At 46.1% G+C, this 17,596-nt stretch overlaps 11 non-coding genes and 3 pseudogenes across 11 annotated transcripts; all 14 read right to left on the reverse strand.

Annotated features, from left to right (window-relative positions):
- Window positions 1-900: 900 nt before the first annotated feature.
- Window positions 901-1,091, reverse strand: LOC141218468 (U2 spliceosomal RNA). The gene has a single exon (XR_012287164.1). It is a non-coding gene; the product is annotated as a U2 spliceosomal RNA (small nuclear RNA).
- A 1,123-nt stretch (window positions 1,092-2,214) lies between these two features.
- On the reverse strand, window positions 2,215-2,405 carry LOC141218469 (U2 spliceosomal RNA). Its single transcript, XR_012287165.1, has one exon. It is a non-coding gene; the product is annotated as a U2 spliceosomal RNA (small nuclear RNA).
- A 1,120-nt stretch (window positions 2,406-3,525) lies between these two features.
- On the reverse strand, window positions 3,526-3,719 carry LOC141218335 (U2 spliceosomal RNA). Its single transcript, XR_012287089.1, has one exon. It is a non-coding gene; the product is annotated as a U2 spliceosomal RNA (small nuclear RNA).
- A 964-nt stretch (window positions 3,720-4,683) lies between these two features.
- LOC141218411 (U2 spliceosomal RNA) lies at window positions 4,684-4,799 on the reverse strand (annotated as a pseudogene).
- Window positions 4,800-5,919: 1,120 nt separating this feature from the next.
- On the reverse strand, window positions 5,920-6,110 carry LOC141218262 (U2 spliceosomal RNA). The gene has a single exon (XR_012287015.1). It is a non-coding gene; the product is annotated as a U2 spliceosomal RNA (small nuclear RNA).
- Window positions 6,111-7,230: 1,120 nt separating this feature from the next.
- Window positions 7,231-7,412, reverse strand: LOC141218323 (U2 spliceosomal RNA). Its single transcript, XR_012287077.1, has one exon. It is a non-coding gene; the product is annotated as a U2 spliceosomal RNA (small nuclear RNA).
- Window positions 7,413-7,936: 524 nt separating this feature from the next.
- LOC141218412 (U2 spliceosomal RNA) lies at window positions 7,937-8,052 on the reverse strand (annotated as a pseudogene).
- A 1,113-nt stretch (window positions 8,053-9,165) lies between these two features.
- Window positions 9,166-9,356, reverse strand: LOC141218470 (U2 spliceosomal RNA). The gene has a single exon (XR_012287166.1). It is a non-coding gene; the product is annotated as a U2 spliceosomal RNA (small nuclear RNA).
- A 1,120-nt stretch (window positions 9,357-10,476) lies between these two features.
- Window positions 10,477-10,667, reverse strand: LOC141218471 (U2 spliceosomal RNA). The gene has a single exon (XR_012287167.1). It is a non-coding gene; the product is annotated as a U2 spliceosomal RNA (small nuclear RNA).
- A 1,120-nt stretch (window positions 10,668-11,787) lies between these two features.
- LOC141218472 (U2 spliceosomal RNA) lies at window positions 11,788-11,978 on the reverse strand. The gene has a single exon (XR_012287168.1). It is a non-coding gene; the product is annotated as a U2 spliceosomal RNA (small nuclear RNA).
- A 1,123-nt stretch (window positions 11,979-13,101) lies between these two features.
- Window positions 13,102-13,283, reverse strand: LOC141218324 (U2 spliceosomal RNA). Its single transcript, XR_012287078.1, has one exon. It is a non-coding gene; the product is annotated as a U2 spliceosomal RNA (small nuclear RNA).
- Window positions 13,284-13,807: 524 nt separating this feature from the next.
- On the reverse strand, window positions 13,808-13,922 carry LOC141218418 (U2 spliceosomal RNA; annotated as a pseudogene).
- A 1,121-nt stretch (window positions 13,923-15,043) lies between these two features.
- LOC141218473 (U2 spliceosomal RNA) lies at window positions 15,044-15,234 on the reverse strand. The gene has a single exon (XR_012287169.1). It is a non-coding gene; the product is annotated as a U2 spliceosomal RNA (small nuclear RNA).
- Window positions 15,235-16,358: 1,124 nt separating this feature from the next.
- LOC141218474 (U2 spliceosomal RNA) lies at window positions 16,359-16,549 on the reverse strand. The gene has a single exon (XR_012287170.1). It is a non-coding gene; the product is annotated as a U2 spliceosomal RNA (small nuclear RNA).
- Between the last annotated feature and the right edge of the window lie 1,047 nt (window positions 16,550-17,596).

Raw genomic sequence — 17,596 nt, forward strand, 5'->3', positions numbered from 1 at the left:
CCGCTTCAACACCGTTGGAAGGGAGGAGAACCAATTAAGGCGGGGGGGTGTGGAACGAGCAGCTGTCTACCCTTAGCAGGAGGGTTGCTGATTAATTACCTCTCCTGCTGCTGCTGCTGCTGGCTGTCCAGCAGCAGACTGAAGGTGGCTGCTGCTGTGCGCAGGTATATAAAGGCTCAGAGCCTATTATGACACGCGCAGCCAGCGTTCCATTGCCACATTCCGTCTACTGCAGGCGGGATACCTGGATGGCTGAATGTCACTGAGAAGCTCACAGAGACCGCCATAAGCAACAGTTTAAAAGAATGCCACAGACTAATCAACCAAACTTTTTGGGTTGGTTTCTCTTTTATAGTCTGCAGGCATTAAATGAAAGAAGTCAGTGTTCCAGCAGAGGGAGACAACGTTTCAGAAAAGGCATTGTAGCAAACCAAAAAAGAAATTTTAAGCGCAGCAGAGTAACCAGCTCACATACCTGTTAGCTCAGGTGAGTTTAAAAGGCTGCTGTTGATAACAAGGGCATTTGCTAAATAGATGGTGTGTGTGCAACAATATACTGAAAGGTCAATTATATTGTGCAGCTTATCTCACCACCTGTAGTTATTTAGGTGAAAGCTCCAAAATGCTTGCCTAATATGTCTGTTTATCCAAAAGGAAGTATAGAGGGAGAGCTAGATAGATAGCATTGCATTACATTACATTACATGGCAATGCAATGCACAGTTGCTGAAGTTGAACCAAAATGAGCTTGTCATCTGGCTTCTGCAACTTTTAACATGAAAAATCCAATGAGGAGAAGAAAAGCAAAGCCAAAGAGTCCATCCCAAAATCCGACAAACAAGCAAAATGAACAAAAAGCATTGAATTCAATTCTTTCTGATTTTAGAAACTGCATTAAAGAAGGGGTGCACCGGTCCTGGAGATACTGCAATACCAGGTCAATGCGTGGAGTGGACAGAGCAAGCTCTTTTTCCATCTCCCTGTTCTAAAAATCCATTTAATATATGGTCCCCAGATAGGGGACGTATCAGATATTAAACTGATAAGAACAGATACTACACTTGATCTTAGCCAAAAGGCCGAGAAGCGATAACCAGAATTGGTTTCCGACTACGGTGCCACCCAAGGATTCTGAAAAGTCCATTTGTGGAGATGGCCACCTGGACTCCCGTTAAGAAGACATGCTGTCAACCTCTAGATCCCTCACATGCCTGCACTTTTCGGCTTGCTGCTGCTGCAATCCACGCGTTTTAGATCTGCATAACTCCACCTCTTTTAGCACAGTACCCTCAACCCCCGGCTGTTCCCACCCGCCTCAACACCGTTGGAAGGGAGGAGAACCAATTAAGGCGGGGGGGGGGGGGTGGAACGAGCAGCTGTCTACCCTTAGCAGGAGGGTTGCTGATTAATTACCTCTCCTGCTGCTGCTGCTGCTGGCTGTCCAGCAGCAGACTGAAGGTGGCTGATGCTGTGCGCAGGTATATAAAGGCTCAGAGCCTATTATGACACGCGCAGCCAGCGTTCCATTGCCACATTCCGTCTACTGCAGGCGGGATACCTGGATGGCTGAATGTCACTGAGAAGCTCACAGAGACCGCCATAAGCAACAGTTTAAAAGAATGCCACAGACTAATCAACCAAACTTTTTGGGTTGGTTTCTCTTTTATAGTCTGCAGGCATTAAATGAAAGAAGTCAGTGTTCCAGCAGAGGGAGACAACGTTTCAGAAAAGGCATTGTAGCAAACCAAAAAAGAAATTTTAAGCGCAGCAGAGTAACCAGCTCACATACCTGTTAGCTCAGGTGAGTTTAAAAGGCTGCTGTTGATAACAAGGGCATTTGCTAAATAGATGGTGTGTGTGCAACAATATACTGAAAGGTCAATTATATTGTGCAGCTTATCTCACCACCTGTAGTTATTTAGGTGAAAGCTCCAAAATGCTTGCCTAATATGTCTGTTTATCCAAAAGGAAGTATAGAGGGAGAGCTAGATAGATAGCATTGCATTACATTACATTACATGGCAATGCAATGCACAGTTGCTGAAGTTGAACCAAAATGAGCTTGTCATCTGGCTTCTGCAACTTTTAACATGAAAAATCCAATGAGGAGAAGAAAAGCAAAGCCAAAGAGTCCATCCCAAAATCCGACAAACAAGCAAAATGAACAAAAAGCATTGAATTCAATTCTTTCTGATTTTAGAAACTGCATTAAAGAAGGGGTGCACCGGTCCTGGAGATACTGCAATACCAGGTCAATGCGTGGAGTGGACAGAGCAAGCTCTTTTTCCATCTCCCTGTTCTAAAAATCCATTTAATATATGGTCCCCAGATAGGGGACGTATCAGATATTAAACTGATAAGAACAGATACTACACTTGATCTTAGCCAAAAGGCCGAGAAGCGATAACCAGAATTGGTTTCCGACTACGGTGCCACCCAAGGATTCTGAAAAGTCCATTTGTGGAGATGGCCACCTGGACTCCCGTTAAGAAGACATGCTGTCAACCTCTAGATCCCTCACATGCCTGCACTTTTCGGCTTGCTGCTGCTGCAATCCACGCGTTTTAGATCTGCATAACTCCACCTCTTTTAGCACAGTACCCTCAACCCCCGGCTGTTCCCACCCGCCTCAACACCGTTGGAAGGGAGGAGAACCAATTAAGGCGGGGGGGGGGTGGAACGAGCAGCTGTCTACCCTTAGCAGGAGGGTTGCTGATTAATTACCTCTCCTGCTGCTGCTGCTGCTGGCTGTCCAGCAGCAGACTGAAGGTGGCTGCTGCTGTGCGCAGGTATATAAAGGCTCAGAGCCTATTATGACACACGCAGCCAGCGTTCCATTGCCACATTCCGTCTACTGCAGGCGGGATACCTGGATGGCTGAATGTCACTGAGAAGCTCACAGAGACCGCCATAAGCAACAGTTTAAAAGAATGCCACAGACTAATCAACCAAACTTTTTGGGTTGGTTTCTCTTTTATAGTCTGCAGGCATTAAATGAAAGAAGTCAGTGTTCCAGCAGAGGGAGACAACGTTTCAGAAAAGGCATTGTAGCAAACCAAAAAAGAAATTTTAAGCGCAGCAGAGTAACCAGCTCACATACCTGTTAGCTCAGGTGAGTTTAAAAGGCTGCTGTTGATAACAAGGGCATTTGCTAAATAGATGGTGTGTGTGCAACAATATACTGAAAGGTCAATTATATTGTGCAGCTTATCTCACCACCTGTAGTTATTTAGGTGAAAGCTCCAAAATGCTTGCCTAATATGTCTGTTTATCCAAAAGGAAGTATAGAGGGAGAGCTAGATAGATAGCATTGCATTACATTACATTACATGGCAATGCAATGCACAGTTGCTGAAGTTGAACCAAAATGAGCTTGTCATCTGGCTTCTGCAACTTTTAACATGAAAAATCCAATGAGGAGAAGAAAAGCAAAGCCAAAGAGTCCATCCCAAAATCCGACAAACAAGCAAAATGAACAAAAAGCATTGAATTCAATTCTTTCTGATTTTAGAAACTGCATTAAAGAAGGGGTGCACCGGTCCTGGAGATACTGCAATACCAGGTCAATGCGTGGAGTGGACAGAGCAAGCTCTTTTTCCATCTCCCTGTTCTAAAAATCCATTTAATATATGGTCCCCAGATAGGGGACGTATCAGATATTAAACTGATAAGAACAGATTTTTTTGATTGAATATATCTTTTATTAGCACAAAAAATAAGTTAACAGACAGTGTACAGTGCCGCAGCCCAGTACACACAGAATTCTACATCATATTTACATAGCATGAGGATACGACGCACTAACTAGACACATCACACCCCTATGCTACACAAAATACTCAATCTGAAAGAAAAAGCATGTCAATCAATACAGTACGACGAACCGTGATAAGGGATGGGGATTGGGAAAAAGGGGATGGGGAGGGGAAAATCACAGGCCCGAAGCTTTATTGAAAGACAAGACACATAAGGGGAGAGGGGGAGGAGGGGTTTAGTCCTCATCCTCGTCCTCCGGACCGTCCACGAAGGAATAGTCTCTGAGCAGTCTGTGGATCAGCCTGCGGCAGTCCTGGATGGACATCCTCTCCCTCCTCAAGATGAGCCGGTTCCTGGCGAACTGATAAGAACAGATTTTTGATTGAAGCTGCATCCAAGGCACTGAAAAATGTGACCGAAGTCACACCAAAACAGCGCACGAGGGGAGGATTCATGTGGACCCTTCCCGGAGGAGAGGGTCCCCAATAAACCATCCCCATCCCTCCGAGCCAGAAGGCCACAGCGAGGGTCAGGGATCTCCGATGCTCTCCCTAGCCGAAGCCGGAGAAGAGCCGTTTTCGTGCTCCCAGCTTCCATCTAGGCTGCCACCCTAGTGGAGCTGGAGCCTGTGTTGGTTTCTCAGCCCAAAGCTGACCGGACCTCCGACCGGGTTTATAAAAATTCCCCTTCCTAGCCCGGAGGCCAGGAATAGGGGGGGTTGCTCAGAAAGTATGATTGGCAAAGGTGCGGCGTGCTACGAAGCCAAGTCTCTCTGGGGTTCCCAGTCCCAGTAAGCTTGGACTCCCACCAGGGCGCCTAATCCTGGGGCACATTGCTCCAAAGCCCTCACACTTACCCAGCCTAGTGACTTCGATCCTGGAGGGCCATGTTTTCCATCAGATAACTCTATGAGCCACCTGGCGTACTAACAAGTGCACCAAACCAGTGTGTAATATGCATCAATTTACTAGGGCAGCCCAAGGACAAAACTGCCTTTTCAAAAGATACTACACTTGATCTTAGCCAAAAGGCCGAGAAGCGATAACCAGAATTGGTTTCCGACTACGGTGCCACCCAAGGATTCTGAAAAGTCCATTTGTGGAGATGGCCACCTGGACTCCCGTTAAGAAGACATGCTGTCAACCTCTAGATCCCTCACATGCCTGCACTTTTCGGCTTGCTGCTGCTGCAATCCACGCGTTTTAGATCTGCATAACTCCACCTCTTTTAGCACAGTACCCTCAACCCCCGGCTGTTCCCACCCGCCTCAACACCGTTGGAAGGGAGGAGAACCAATTAAGGCGGGGGGGGGGTGGAACGAGCAGCTGTCTACCCTTAGCAGGAGGGTTGCTGATTAATTACCTCTCCTGCTGCTGCTGCTGCTGGCTGTCCAGCAGCAGACTGAAGGTGGCTGCTGCTGTGCGCAGGTATATAAAGGCTCAGAGCCTATTATGACACGCGCAGCCAGCGTTCCATTGCCACATTCCGTCTACTGCAGGCGGGATACCTGGATGGCTGAATGTCACTGAGAAGCTCACAGAGACCGCCATAAGCAACAGTTTAAAAGAATGCCACAGACTAATCAACCAAACTTTTTGGGTTGGTTTCTCTTTTATAGTCTGCAGGCATTAAATGAAAGAAGTCAGTGTTCCAGCAGAGGGAGACAACGTTTCAGAAAAGGCATTGTAGCAAACCAAAAAAGAAATTTTAAGCGCAGCAGAGTAACCAGCTCACATACCTGTTAGCTCAGGTGAGTTTAAAAGGCTGCTGTTGATAACAAGGGCATTTGCTAAATAGATGGTGTGTGTGCAACAATATACTGAAAGGTCAATTATATTGTGCAGCTTATCTCACCACCTGTAGTTATTTAGGTGAAAGCTCCAAAATGCTTGCCTAATATGTCTGTTTATCCAAAAGGAAGTATAGAGGGAGAGCTAGATAGATAGCATTGCATTACATTACATTACATGGCAATGCAATGCACAGTTGCTGAAGTTGAACCAAAATGAGCTTGTCATCTGGCTTCTGCAACTTTTAACATGAAAAATCCAATGAGGAGAAGAAAAGCAAAGCCAAAGAGTCCATCCCAAAATCCGACAAACAAGCAAAATGAACAAAAAGCATTGAATTCAATTCTTTCTGATTTTAGAAACTGCATTAAAGAAGGGGTGCACCGGTCCTGGAGATACTGCAATACCAGGTCAATGCGTGGAGTGGACAGAGCAAGCTCTTTTTCCATCTCCCTGTTCTAAAAATCCATTTAATATATGGTGCCCAGATAGGGGACGTATCAGATATTAAACTGATAAGAACAGATACTACACTTGATCTTAGCCAAAAGGCCGAGAAGCGATAACCAGAATTGGTTTCCGACTACGGTGCCACCCAAGGATTCTGAAAAGTCCATTTGTGGAGATGGCCACCTGGACTCCCGTTAAGAAGACATGCTGTCAACCTCTAGATCCCTCACATGCCTGCACTTTTCGGCTTGCTGCTGCTGCAATCCACGCGTTTTAGATCTGCATAACTCCACCTCTTTTAGCACAGTACCCTCAACCCCCGGCTGTTCCCACCCGCCTCAACACCGTTGGAAGGGAGGAGAACCAATTAAGGCGGGGGGGGGTGGAACGAGCAGCTGTCTACCCTTAGCAGGAGGGTTGCTGATTAATTACCTCTCCTGCTGCTGCTGCTGCTGGCTGTCCAGCAGCAGACTGAAGGTGGCTGCTGCTGTGCGCAGGTATATAAAGGCTCAGAGCCTATTATGACACGCGCAGCCAGCGTTCCATTGCCACATTCCGTCTACTGCAGGCGGGATACCTGGATGGCTGAATGTCACTGAGAAGCTCACAGAGACCGCCATAAGCAACAGTTTAAAAGAATGCCACAGACTAATCAACCAAACTTTTTGGGTTGGTTTCTCTTTTATAGTCTGCAGGCATTAAATGAAAGAAGTCAGTGTTCCAGCAGAGGGAGACAACGTTTCAGAAAAGGCATTGTAGCAAACCAAAAAAGAAATTTTAAGCGCAGCAGAGTAACCAGCTCACATACCTGTTAGCTCAGGTGAGTTTAAAAAGGCTGCTGTTGATAACAAGGGCATTTGCTAAATAGATGGTGTGTGTGCAACAATATACTGAAAGGTCAATTATATTGTGCAGCTTATCTCACCACCTGTAGTTATTTAGGTGAAAGCTCCAAAATGCTTGCCTAATATGTCTGTTTATCCAAAAGGAAGTATAGAGGGAGAGCTAGATAGATAGCATTGCATTACATTACATTACATGGCAATGCAATGCACAGTTGCTGAAGTTGAACCAAAATGAGCTTGTCATCTGGCTTCTGCAACTTTTAACATGAAAAATCCAATGAGGAGAAGAAAAGCAAAGCCAAAGAGTCCATCCCAAAATCCGACAAACAAGCAAAATGAACAAAAAGCATTGAATTCAATTCTTTCTGATTTTAGAAACTGCATTAAAGAAGGGGTGCACCGGTCCTGGAGATACTGCAATACCAGGTCAATGCGTGGAGTGGACAGAGCAAGCTCTTTTTCCATCTCCCTGTTCTAAAAATCCATTTAATATATGGTCCCCAGATAGGGGACGTATCAGATATTAAACTGATAAGAACAGATTTTTTGATTGAAGCTGCATCCAAGGCACTGAAAAATGTGACCGAAGTCACACCAAAACAGCGCACGAGGCGATGATTCATGTGGACCCTTCCCGGAGGAGAGGGTCCCCAATAAACCATCCCCATCCCTCCGAGCCAGAAGGCCACAGCGAGGGTCAGGGATCTCCGATGCTCTCCCTAGCCGAAGCCGGAGAAGAGCCGTTTTCGTGCTCCCAGCTTCCATCTAGGCTGCCACCCTAGTGGAGCTGGAGCCTGTGTTGGTTTCTCAGCCCAAAGCTGACCGGACCTCCGACCGGGTTTATAAAAATTCCCCTTCCTAGCCCGGAGGCCAGGAATAGGGGGGGTTGCTCAGAAAGTATGATTGGCAAAGGTGCGGCGTGCTACGAAGCCAAGTCTTTCTGGGGTTCCCAGTCCCAGTAAGCTTGGACTCCCACCAGGGCGCCTACTCCTGGGGCACATTGCTCCAAAGCCCTCACACTTACCCAGCCTAGTGACTTCGATCCTGGAGGGCCATGTTTTCCATCAGATAACTCTATGAGCCACCTGGCGTACTAACAAGTGCACCAAACCAGTGTGTAATATGCATCAATTTACTAGGGCAGCCCAAGGACAAAACTGCCTTTTCAAAAGATACTACACTTGATCTTAGCCAAAAGGCCGAGAAGCGATAACCAGAATTGGTTTCCGACTACGGTGCCACCCAAGGATTCTGAAAAGTCCATTTGTGGAGATGGCCACCTGGACTCCCGTTAAGAAGACATGCTGTCAACCTCTAGATCCCTCACATGCCTGCACTTTTCGGCTTGCTGCTGCTGCAATCCACGCGTTTTAGATCTGCATAACTCCACCTCTTTTAGCACAGTACCCTCAACCCCCGGCTGTTCCCACCCGCCTCAACACCGTTGGAAGGGAGGAGAACCAATTAAGGCGGGGGGGGGGGGTGGAACGAGCAGCTGTCTACCCTTAGCAGGAGGGTTGCTGATTAATTACCTCTCCTGCTGCTGGCTGTCCAGCAGCAGACTGAAGGTGGCTGCTGCTGTGCGCAGGTATATAAAGGCTCAGAGCCTATTATGACACGCGCAGCCAGCGTTCCATTGCCACATTCCGTCTACTGCAGGCGGGATACCTGGATGGCTGAATGTCACTGAGAAGCTCACAGAGACCGCCATAAGCAACAGTTTAAAAGAATGCCACAGACTAATCAACCAAACTTTTTGGGTTGGTTTCTCTTTTATAGTCTGCAGGCATTAAATGAAAGAAGTCAGTGTTCCAGCAGAGGGAGACAACGTTTCAGAAAAGGCATTGTAGCAAACCAAAAAAGAAATTTTAAGCGCAGCAGAGTAACCAGCTCACATACCTGTTAGCTCAGGTGAGTTTAAAAGGCTGCTGTTGATAACAAGGGCATTTGCTAAATAAATGGTGTGTGTGCAACAATATACTGAAAGGTCAATTATATTGTGCAGCTTATCTCACCACCTGTAGTTATTTAGTTGAAAGCTCCAAAATGCTTGCCTAATATGTCTGTTTATCCAAAAAGAAGTATAGAGGGAGAGCTAGATAGATAGCATTGCATTACATTACATTACATGGCAATGCAATGCACAGTTGCTGAAGTTGAACCAAAATGAGCTTGTCATCTGGCTTCTGCAACTTTTAACATGAAAAATCCAATGAGGAGAAGAAAAGCAAAGCCAAAGAGTCCATCCCAAAATCCGACAAACAAGCAAAATGAACAAAAAGCATTGAATTCAATTCTTTCTGATTTTAGAAACTGCATTAAAGAAGGGGTGCACCGGTCCTGGAGATACTGCAATACCAGGTCAATGCGTGGAGTGGACAGAGCAAGCTCTTTTTCCATCTCCCTGTTCTAAAAATCCATTTAATATATGGTCCCCAGATAGGGGACGTATCAGATATTAAACTGATAAGAACAGATACTACACTTGATCTTAGCCAAAAGGCCGAGAAGCGATAACCAGAATTGGTTTCCGACTACGGTGCCACCCAAGGATTCTGAAAAGTCCATTTGTGGAGATGGCCACCTGGACTCCCGTTAAGAAGACATGCTGTCAACCTCTAGATCCCTCACATGCCTGCACTTTTCGGCTTGCTGCTGCTGCAATCCACGCGTTTTAGATCTGCATAACTCCACCTCTTTTAGCACAGTACCCTCAACCCCCGGCTGTTCCCACCCGCCTCAACACCGTTGGAAGGGAGGAGAACCAATTAAGGCGGGGGGGGGGTGGAACGAGCAGCTGTCTACCCTTAGCAGGAGGGTTGCTGATTAATTACCTCTCCTGCTGCTGCTGCTGCTGGCTGTCCAGCAGCAGACTGAAGGTGGCTGCTGCTGTGCGCAGGTATATAAAGGCTCAGAGCCTATTATGACACGCGCAGCCAGCGTTCCATTGCCACATTCCGTCTACTGCAGGCGGGATACCTGGATGGCTGAATGTCACTTAGAAGCTCACAGAGACCGCCATAAGCAACAGTTTAAAAGAATGCCACAGACTAATCAACCAAACTTTTTGGGTTGGTTTCTCTTTTATAGTCTGCAGGCATTAAATGAAAGAAGTCAGTGTTCCAGCAGAGGGAGACAACGTTTCAGAAAAGGCATTGTAGCAAACCAAAAAAGAAATTTTAAGCGCAGCAGAGTAACCAGCTCACATACCTGTTAGCTCAGGTGAGTTTTAAAGGCTGCTGTTGATAACAAGGGCATTTGCTAAATAGATGGTGTGTGTGCAACAATATACTGAAAGGTCAATTATATTGTGCAGCTTATCTCACCACCTGTAGTTATTTAGGTGAAAGCTCCAAAATGCTTGCCTAATATGTCTGTTTATCCAAAAGGAAGTATAGAGGGAGAGCTAGATAGATAGCATTGCATTACATTACATTACATGGCAATGCAATGCACAGTTGCTGAAGTTGAACCAAAATGAGCTTGTCATCTGGCTTCTGCAACTTTTAACATGAAAAATCCAATGAGGAGAAGAAAAGCAAAGCCAAAGAGTCCATCCCAAAATCCGACAAACAAGCAAAATGAACAAAAAGCATTGAATTCAATTCTTTCTGATTTTAGAAACTGCATTAAAGAAGGGGTGCACCGGTCCTGGAGATACTGCAATACCAGGTCAATGCGTGGAGTGGACAGAGCAAGCTCTTTTTCCATCTCCCTGTTCTAAAAATCCATTTAATATATGGTCCCCAGATAGGGGACGTATCAGATATTAAACTGATAAGAACAGATACTACACTTGATCTTAGCCAAAAGGCCGAGAAGCGATAACCAGAATTGGTTTCCGACTACGGTGCCACCCAAGGATTCTGAAAAGTCCATTTGTGGAGATGGCCACCTGGACTCCCGTTAAGAAGACATGCTGTCAACCTCTAGATCCCTCACATGCCTGCACTTTTCGGCTTGCTGCTGCTGCAATCCACGCGTTTTAGATCTGCATAACTCCACCTCTTTTAGCACAGTACCCTCAACCCCCGGCTGTTCCCACCCGCCTCAACACCGTTGGAAGGGAGGAGAACCAATTAAGGCAGGGGGGGGGTGGAACGAGCAGCTGTCTACCCTTAGCAGGAGGGTTGCTGATTAATTACCTCTCCTGCTGCTGCTGCTGCTGGCTGTCCAGCAGCAGACTGAAGGTGGCTGCTGCTGTGCGCAGGTATATAAAGGCTCAGAGCCTATTATGACACGCGCAGCCAGCGTTCCATTGCCACATTCCGTCTACTGCAGGCGGGATACCTGGATGGCTGAATGTCACTGAGAAGCTCACAGAGACCGCCATAAGCAACAGTTTAAAAGAATGCCACAGACTAATCAACCAAACTTTTTGGGTTGGTTTCTCTTTTATAGTCTGCAGGCATTAAATGAAAGAAGTCAGTGTTCCAGCAGAGGGAGACAACGTTTCAGAAAAGGCATTGTAGCAAACCAAAAAAGAAATTTTAAGCGCAGCAGAGTAACCAGCTCACATACCTGTTAGCTCAGGTGAGTTTAAAAGGCTGCTGTTGATAACAAGGGCATTTGCTAAATAGATGGTGTGTGTGCAACAATATACTGAAAGGTCAATTATATTGTGCAGCTTATCTCACCACCTGTAGTTATTTAGGTGAAAGCTCCAAAATGCTTGCCTAATATGTCTGTTTATCCAAAAGGAAGTATAGAGGGAGAGCTAGATAGATAGCATTGCATTACATTACATTACATGGCAATGCAATGCACAGTTGCTGAAGTTGAACCAAAATGAGCTTGTCATCTGGCTTCTGCAACTTTTAACATGAAAAATCCAATGAGGAGAAGAAAAGCAAAGCCAAAGAGTCCATCCCAAAATCCGACAAACAAGCAAAATGAACAAAAAGCATTGAATTCAATTCTTTCTGATTTTAGAAACTGCATTAAAGAAGGGGTGCACCGGTCCTGGAGATACTGCAATACCAGGTCAATGCGTGGAGTGGACAGAGCAAGCTCTTTTTCCATCTCCCTGTTCTAAAAATCCATTTAATATATGGTCCCCAGATAGGGGACGTATCAGATATTAAACTGATAAGAACAGATACTACACTTGATCTTAGCCAAAAGGCCGAGAAGCGATAACCAGAATTGGTTTCCGACTACGGTGCCACCCAAGGATTCTGAAAAGTCCATTTGTGGAGATGGCCACCTGGACTCCCGTTAAGAAGACATGCTGTCAACCTCTAGATCCCTCACATGCCTGCACTTTTCGGCTTGCTGCTGCTGCAATCCACGCGTTTTAGATCTGCATAACTCCACCTCTTTTAGCACAGTACCCTCAACCCCCGGCTGTTCCCACCCGCCTCAACACCGTTGGAAGGGAGGAGAACCAATTAAGGCAGGGGGGGGGGGGTGGAACGAGCAGCTGTCTACCCTTAGCAGGAGGGTTGCTGATTAATTACCTCTCCTGCTGCTGCTGCTGCTGGCTGTCCAGCAGCAGACTGAAGGTGGCTGCTGCTGTGCGCAGGTATATAAAGGCTCAGAGCCTATTATGACACGCGCAGCCAGCGTTCCATTGCCACATTCCGTCTACTGCAGGCGGGATACCTGGATGGCTGAATGTCACTGAGAAGCTCACAGAGACCGCCATAAGCAACAGTTTAAAAGAATGCCACAGACTAATCAACCAAACTTTTTGGGTTGGTTTCTCTTTTATAGTCTGCAGGCATTAAATGAAAGAAGTCAGTGTTCCAGCAGAGGGAGACAACGTTTCAGAAAAGGCATTGTAGCAAACCAAAAAAGAAATTTTAAGCGCAGCAGAGTAACCAGCTCACATACCTGTTAGCTCAGGTGAGTTTAAAAGGCTGCTGTTGATAACAAGGGCATTTGCTAAATAGATGGTGTGTGTGCAACAATATACTGAAAGGTCAATTATATTGTGCAGCTTATCTCACCACCTGTAGTTATTTAGGTGAAAGCTCCAAAATGCTTGCCTAATATGTCTGTTTATCCAAAAGGAAGTATAGAGGGAGAGCTAGATAGATAGCATTGCATTACATTACATTACATGGCAATGCAATGCACAGTTGCTGAAGTTGAACCAAAATGAGCTTGTCATCTGGCTTCTGCAACTTTTAACATGAAAAATCCAATGAGGAGAAGAAAAGCAAAGCCAAAGAGTCCATCCCAAAATCCGACAAACAAGCAAAATGAACAAAAAGCATTGAATTCAATTCTTTCTGATTTTAGAAACTGCATTAAAGAAGGGGTGCACCGGTCCTGGAGATACTGCAATACCAGGTCAATGCGTGGAGTGGACAGAGCAAGCTCTTTTTCCATCTCCCTGTTCTAAAAATCCATTTAATATATGGTCCCCAGATAGGGGACGTATCAGATATTAAACTGATAAGAACAGATTTTTTGATTGAAGCTGCATCCAAGGCACTGAAAAATGTGACCGAAGTCACACCAAAACAGCGCACGAGGCGAGGATTCATGTGGACCCTTCCCGGAGGAGAGGGTCCCCAATAAACCATCCCCATCCCTCCGAGCCAGAAGGCCACAGCGAGGGTCAGGGATCTCCGATGCTCTCCCTAGCCGAAGCCGGAGAAGAGCCGTTTTCGTGCTCCCAGCTTCCATCTAGGCTGCCACCCTAGTGGAGCTGGAGCCTGTGTTGGTTTCTCAGCCCAAAGCTGACCGGACCTCCGACCGGGTTTATAAATATTCCCCTTCCTAGCCCGGAGGCCAGGAATAGGGGGGGTTGCTCAGAAAGTATGATTGGCAAAGGTGCGGCGTGCTACGAAGCCAAGTCTTTCTGGGGTTCCCAGTCCCAGTAAGCTTGGACTCCCACCAGGGCGCCTACTCCTGGGGCACATTGCTCCAAAGCCCTCACACTTACCCAGCCTAGTGACTTCGATCCTGGAGGGCCATGTTTTCCATCAGATAACTCTATGAGCCACCTGGCGTACTAACAAGTGCACCAACCAGTGTGTAATATGCATCAATTTACTAGGGCAGCCCAAGGACAAAACTGCCTTTTCAAAAGATACTACACTTGATCTTAGCCAAAAGGCCGAGAAGCGATAACCAGAATTGGTTTCCGACTACGGTGCCACCCAAGGATTCTGAAAAGTCCATTTGTGGAGATGGCCACCTGGACTCCCGTTAAGAAGACATGCTGTCAACCTCTAGATCCCTCACATGCCTGCACTTTTCGGCTTGCTGCTGCTGCAATCCACGCGTTTTAGATCTGCATAACTCCACCTCTTTTAGCACAGTACCCTAAACCCCCGGCTGTTCCCACCCGCCTCAACACCGTTGGAAGGGAGGAGAACCAATTAAGGCGGGGGGGGGGGTGGAACGAGCAGCTGTCTACCCTTAGCAGGAGGGTTGCTGATTAATTACCTCTCCTGCTGCTGCTGCTGCTGGCTGTCCAGCAGCAGACTGAAGGTTGCTGCTGCTGTGCCCAGGTATATAAAGGCTCAGAGCCTATTATGACACGCGCAGCCAGCGTTCCATTGCCACATTCCGTCTACTGCAGGCGGGATACCTGGATGGCTGAATGTCACTGAGAAGCTCACAGAGACCGCCATAAGCAACAGTTTAAAAGAATGCCACAGACTAATCAACCAAACTTTTTGGGTTGGTTTCTCTTTTATAGTCTGCAGGCATTAAATGAAAGAAGTCAGTGTTCCAGCAGAGGGAGACAACGTTTCAGAAAAGGCATTGTAGCAAACCAAAAAAGAAATTTTAAGCGCAGCAGAGTAACCAGCTCACATACCTGTTAGCTCAGGTGAGTTTAAAAGGCTGCTGTTGATAACAAGGGCATTTGCTAAATAGATGGTGTGTGTGCAACAATATACTGAAAGGTCAATTATATTGTGCAGCTTATCTCACCGCCTGTAGTTATTTAGGTGAAAGCTCCAAAATGCTTGCCTAATATGTCTGTTTATCCAAAAGGAAGTATAGAGGGAGAGCTAGATAGATAGCATTGCATTACATTACATTACATGGCAATGCAATGCACAGTTGCTGAAGTTGAACCAAAATGAGCTTGTCATCTGGCTTCTGCAACTTTTAACATGAAAAATCCAATGAAGAGAAGAAAAACAAAGCCAAAGAGTCCATCCCAAAATCCGACAAACAAGCAAAATGAACAAAAAGCATTGAATTCAATTCTTTCTGATTTTAGAAACTGCATTAAAGAAGGGGTGCACCGGTCCTGGAGATACTGCAATACCAGGTCAATGCGTGGAGTGGACAGAGCAAGCTCTTTTTCCATCTCCCTGTTCTAAAAATCCATTTAATATATGGTCCCCAGATAGGGGACGTATCAGATATTAAACTGATAAGAACAGATACTACACTTGATCTTAGCCAAAAGGCCGAGAAGCGATAACCAGAATTGGTTTCCGACTACGGTGCCACCCAAGGATTCTGAAAAGTCCATTTGTGGAGATGGCCACCTGGACTCCCGTTAAGAAGACATGCTGTCAACCTCTAGATCCCTCACATGCCTGCACTTTTCGGCTTGCTGCTGCTGCAATCCACGCGTTTTAGATCTGCATAACTCCACCTCTTTTAGCACAGTACCCTCAACCCCCGGCTGTTCCCACCCGCCTCAACACCGTTGGAAGGGAGGAGAACCAATTAAGGCGGGGGGGGGGGTGGAACGAGCAGCTGTCTACCCTTAGCAGGAGGGTTGCTGATTAATTACCTCTCCTGCTGCTGCTGCTGCTGCTGGCTGTCCAGCAGCAGACTGAAGGTGGCTGCTGCTGTGCGCAGGTATATAAAGGCTCAGAGCCTATTATGACACGCGCAGCCAGCGTTCCATTGCCACATTCCGTCTACTGCAGGCGGGATACCTGGATGGCTGAATGTCACTGAGAAGCTCACAGAGACCGCCATAAGCAACAGTTTAAAAGAATGCCACAGACTAATCAACCAAACTTTTTGGGTTGGTTTCTCTTTTATAGTCTGCAGGCATTAAATGAAAGAAGTCAGTGTTCCAGCAGAGGGAGACAACGTTTCAGAAAAGGCATTGTAGCAAACCAAAAAAGAAATTTTAAGCGCAGCAGAGTAACCAGCTCACATACCTGTTAGCTCAGGTGAGTTTAAAAGGCTGCTGTTGATAACAAGGGCATTTGCTAAATAGATGGTGTGTGTGCAACAATATACTGAAAGGTCAATTATATTGTGCAGCTTATCTCACCACCTGTAGTTATTTAGGTGAAAGCTCCAAAATGCTTGCCTAATATGTCTGTTTATCCAAAAGGAAGTATAGAGGGAGAGCTAGATAGATAGCATTGTATTACATTACATTACATGGCAATGCAATGCACAGTTGCTGAAGTTGAACCAAAATGAGCTTGTCATCTGGCTTCTGCAACTTTTAACATGAAAAATCCAATGAGGAGAAGAAAAGCAAAGCCAGAGAGTCCATCCCAAAATCCGACAAACAAGCAAAATGAACAAAAAGCATTGAATTCAATTCTTTCTGATTTTAGAAACTGCATTAAAGAAGGGGTGCACCGGTCCTGGAGATACTGCAATACCAGGTCAATGCGTGGAGTGGACAGAGCAAGCTCTTTTTCCATCTCCCTGTTCTAAAAATCCATTTAATATATGGTCCCCAGATAGGGGACGTATCAGATATTAAACTGATAAGAACAGATACTACACTTGATCTTAGCCAAAAGGCCGAGAAGCGATAACCAGAATTGGTTTCCGACTACGGTGCCACCCAAGGATTCTGAAAAGTCCATTTGTGGAGATGGCCACCTGGACTCCCGTTAAGAAGACATGCTGTCAACCTCTAGATCCCTCACATATCTGCACTTTTCGGCTTGCTGCTGCTGCAATCCACGCGTTTTAGATCTGCATAACTCCACCTCTTTTAGCACAGTACCCTCAACCCCCGGCTGTTCCCACCCGCCTCAACACCGTTGGAAGGGAGGAGAACCAATTAAGGCGGGGGGGGGGGTGGAACGAGCAGCTGTCTACCCTTAGCAGGAGGGTTGCTGATTAATTACCTCTCCTGCTGCTGCTGCTGCTGCTGGCTGTCCAGCAGCAGACTGAAGGTGGCTGCTGCTGTGCGCAGGTATATAAAGGCTCAGAGCCTATTATGACACGCGCAGCCAGCGTTCCATTGCCACATTCCGTCTACTGCAGGCGGGATACCTGGATGGCTGAATGTCACTGAGAAGCTCACAGAGACCGCCATAAGCAACAGTTTAAAAGAATGCCACAGACTAATCAACCAAACTTTTTGGGTTGGTTTCTCTTTTATAGTCTGCAGGCATTAAATGAAAGAAGTCAGTGTTCCAGCAGAGGGAGACAACGTTTCAGAAAAGGCATTGTAGCAAACCAAAAAAGAAATTTTAAGCGCAGCAGAGTAACCAGCTCACATACCTGTTAGCTCAGGTGAGTTTAAAAGGCTGCTGTTGATAACAAGGGCATTTGCTAAATAGATGGTGTGTGTGCAACAATATACTGAAAGGTCAATTATATTGTGCAGCTTATCTCACCACCTGTAGTAATTTAGGTGAAAGCTCCAAAATGCTTGCCTAATATGTCTGTTTATCCAAAAGGAAGTATAGAGGGAGAGCTAGATAGATAGCATTGCATTACATTACATTACATGGCAATGCAATGCACAGTTGCTGAAGTTGAACCAAAATGAGCTTGTCATCTGGCTTCTGCAACTTTTAACATGAAAAATCCAATGAGGAGAAGAAAAGCAAAGCCAAAGAGTCCATC

The sequence above is a fragment of the Phyllobates terribilis genome, unplaced genomic scaffold (assembly GCF_046119375.1).
Source record: "Phyllobates terribilis strain yellow unplaced genomic scaffold, ASM4611937v1 Scaffold_249__1_contigs__length_2872098, whole genome shotgun sequence".
Classification (NCBI taxonomy): Eukaryota; Metazoa; Chordata; class Amphibia; order Anura; family Dendrobatidae; genus Phyllobates; species Phyllobates terribilis.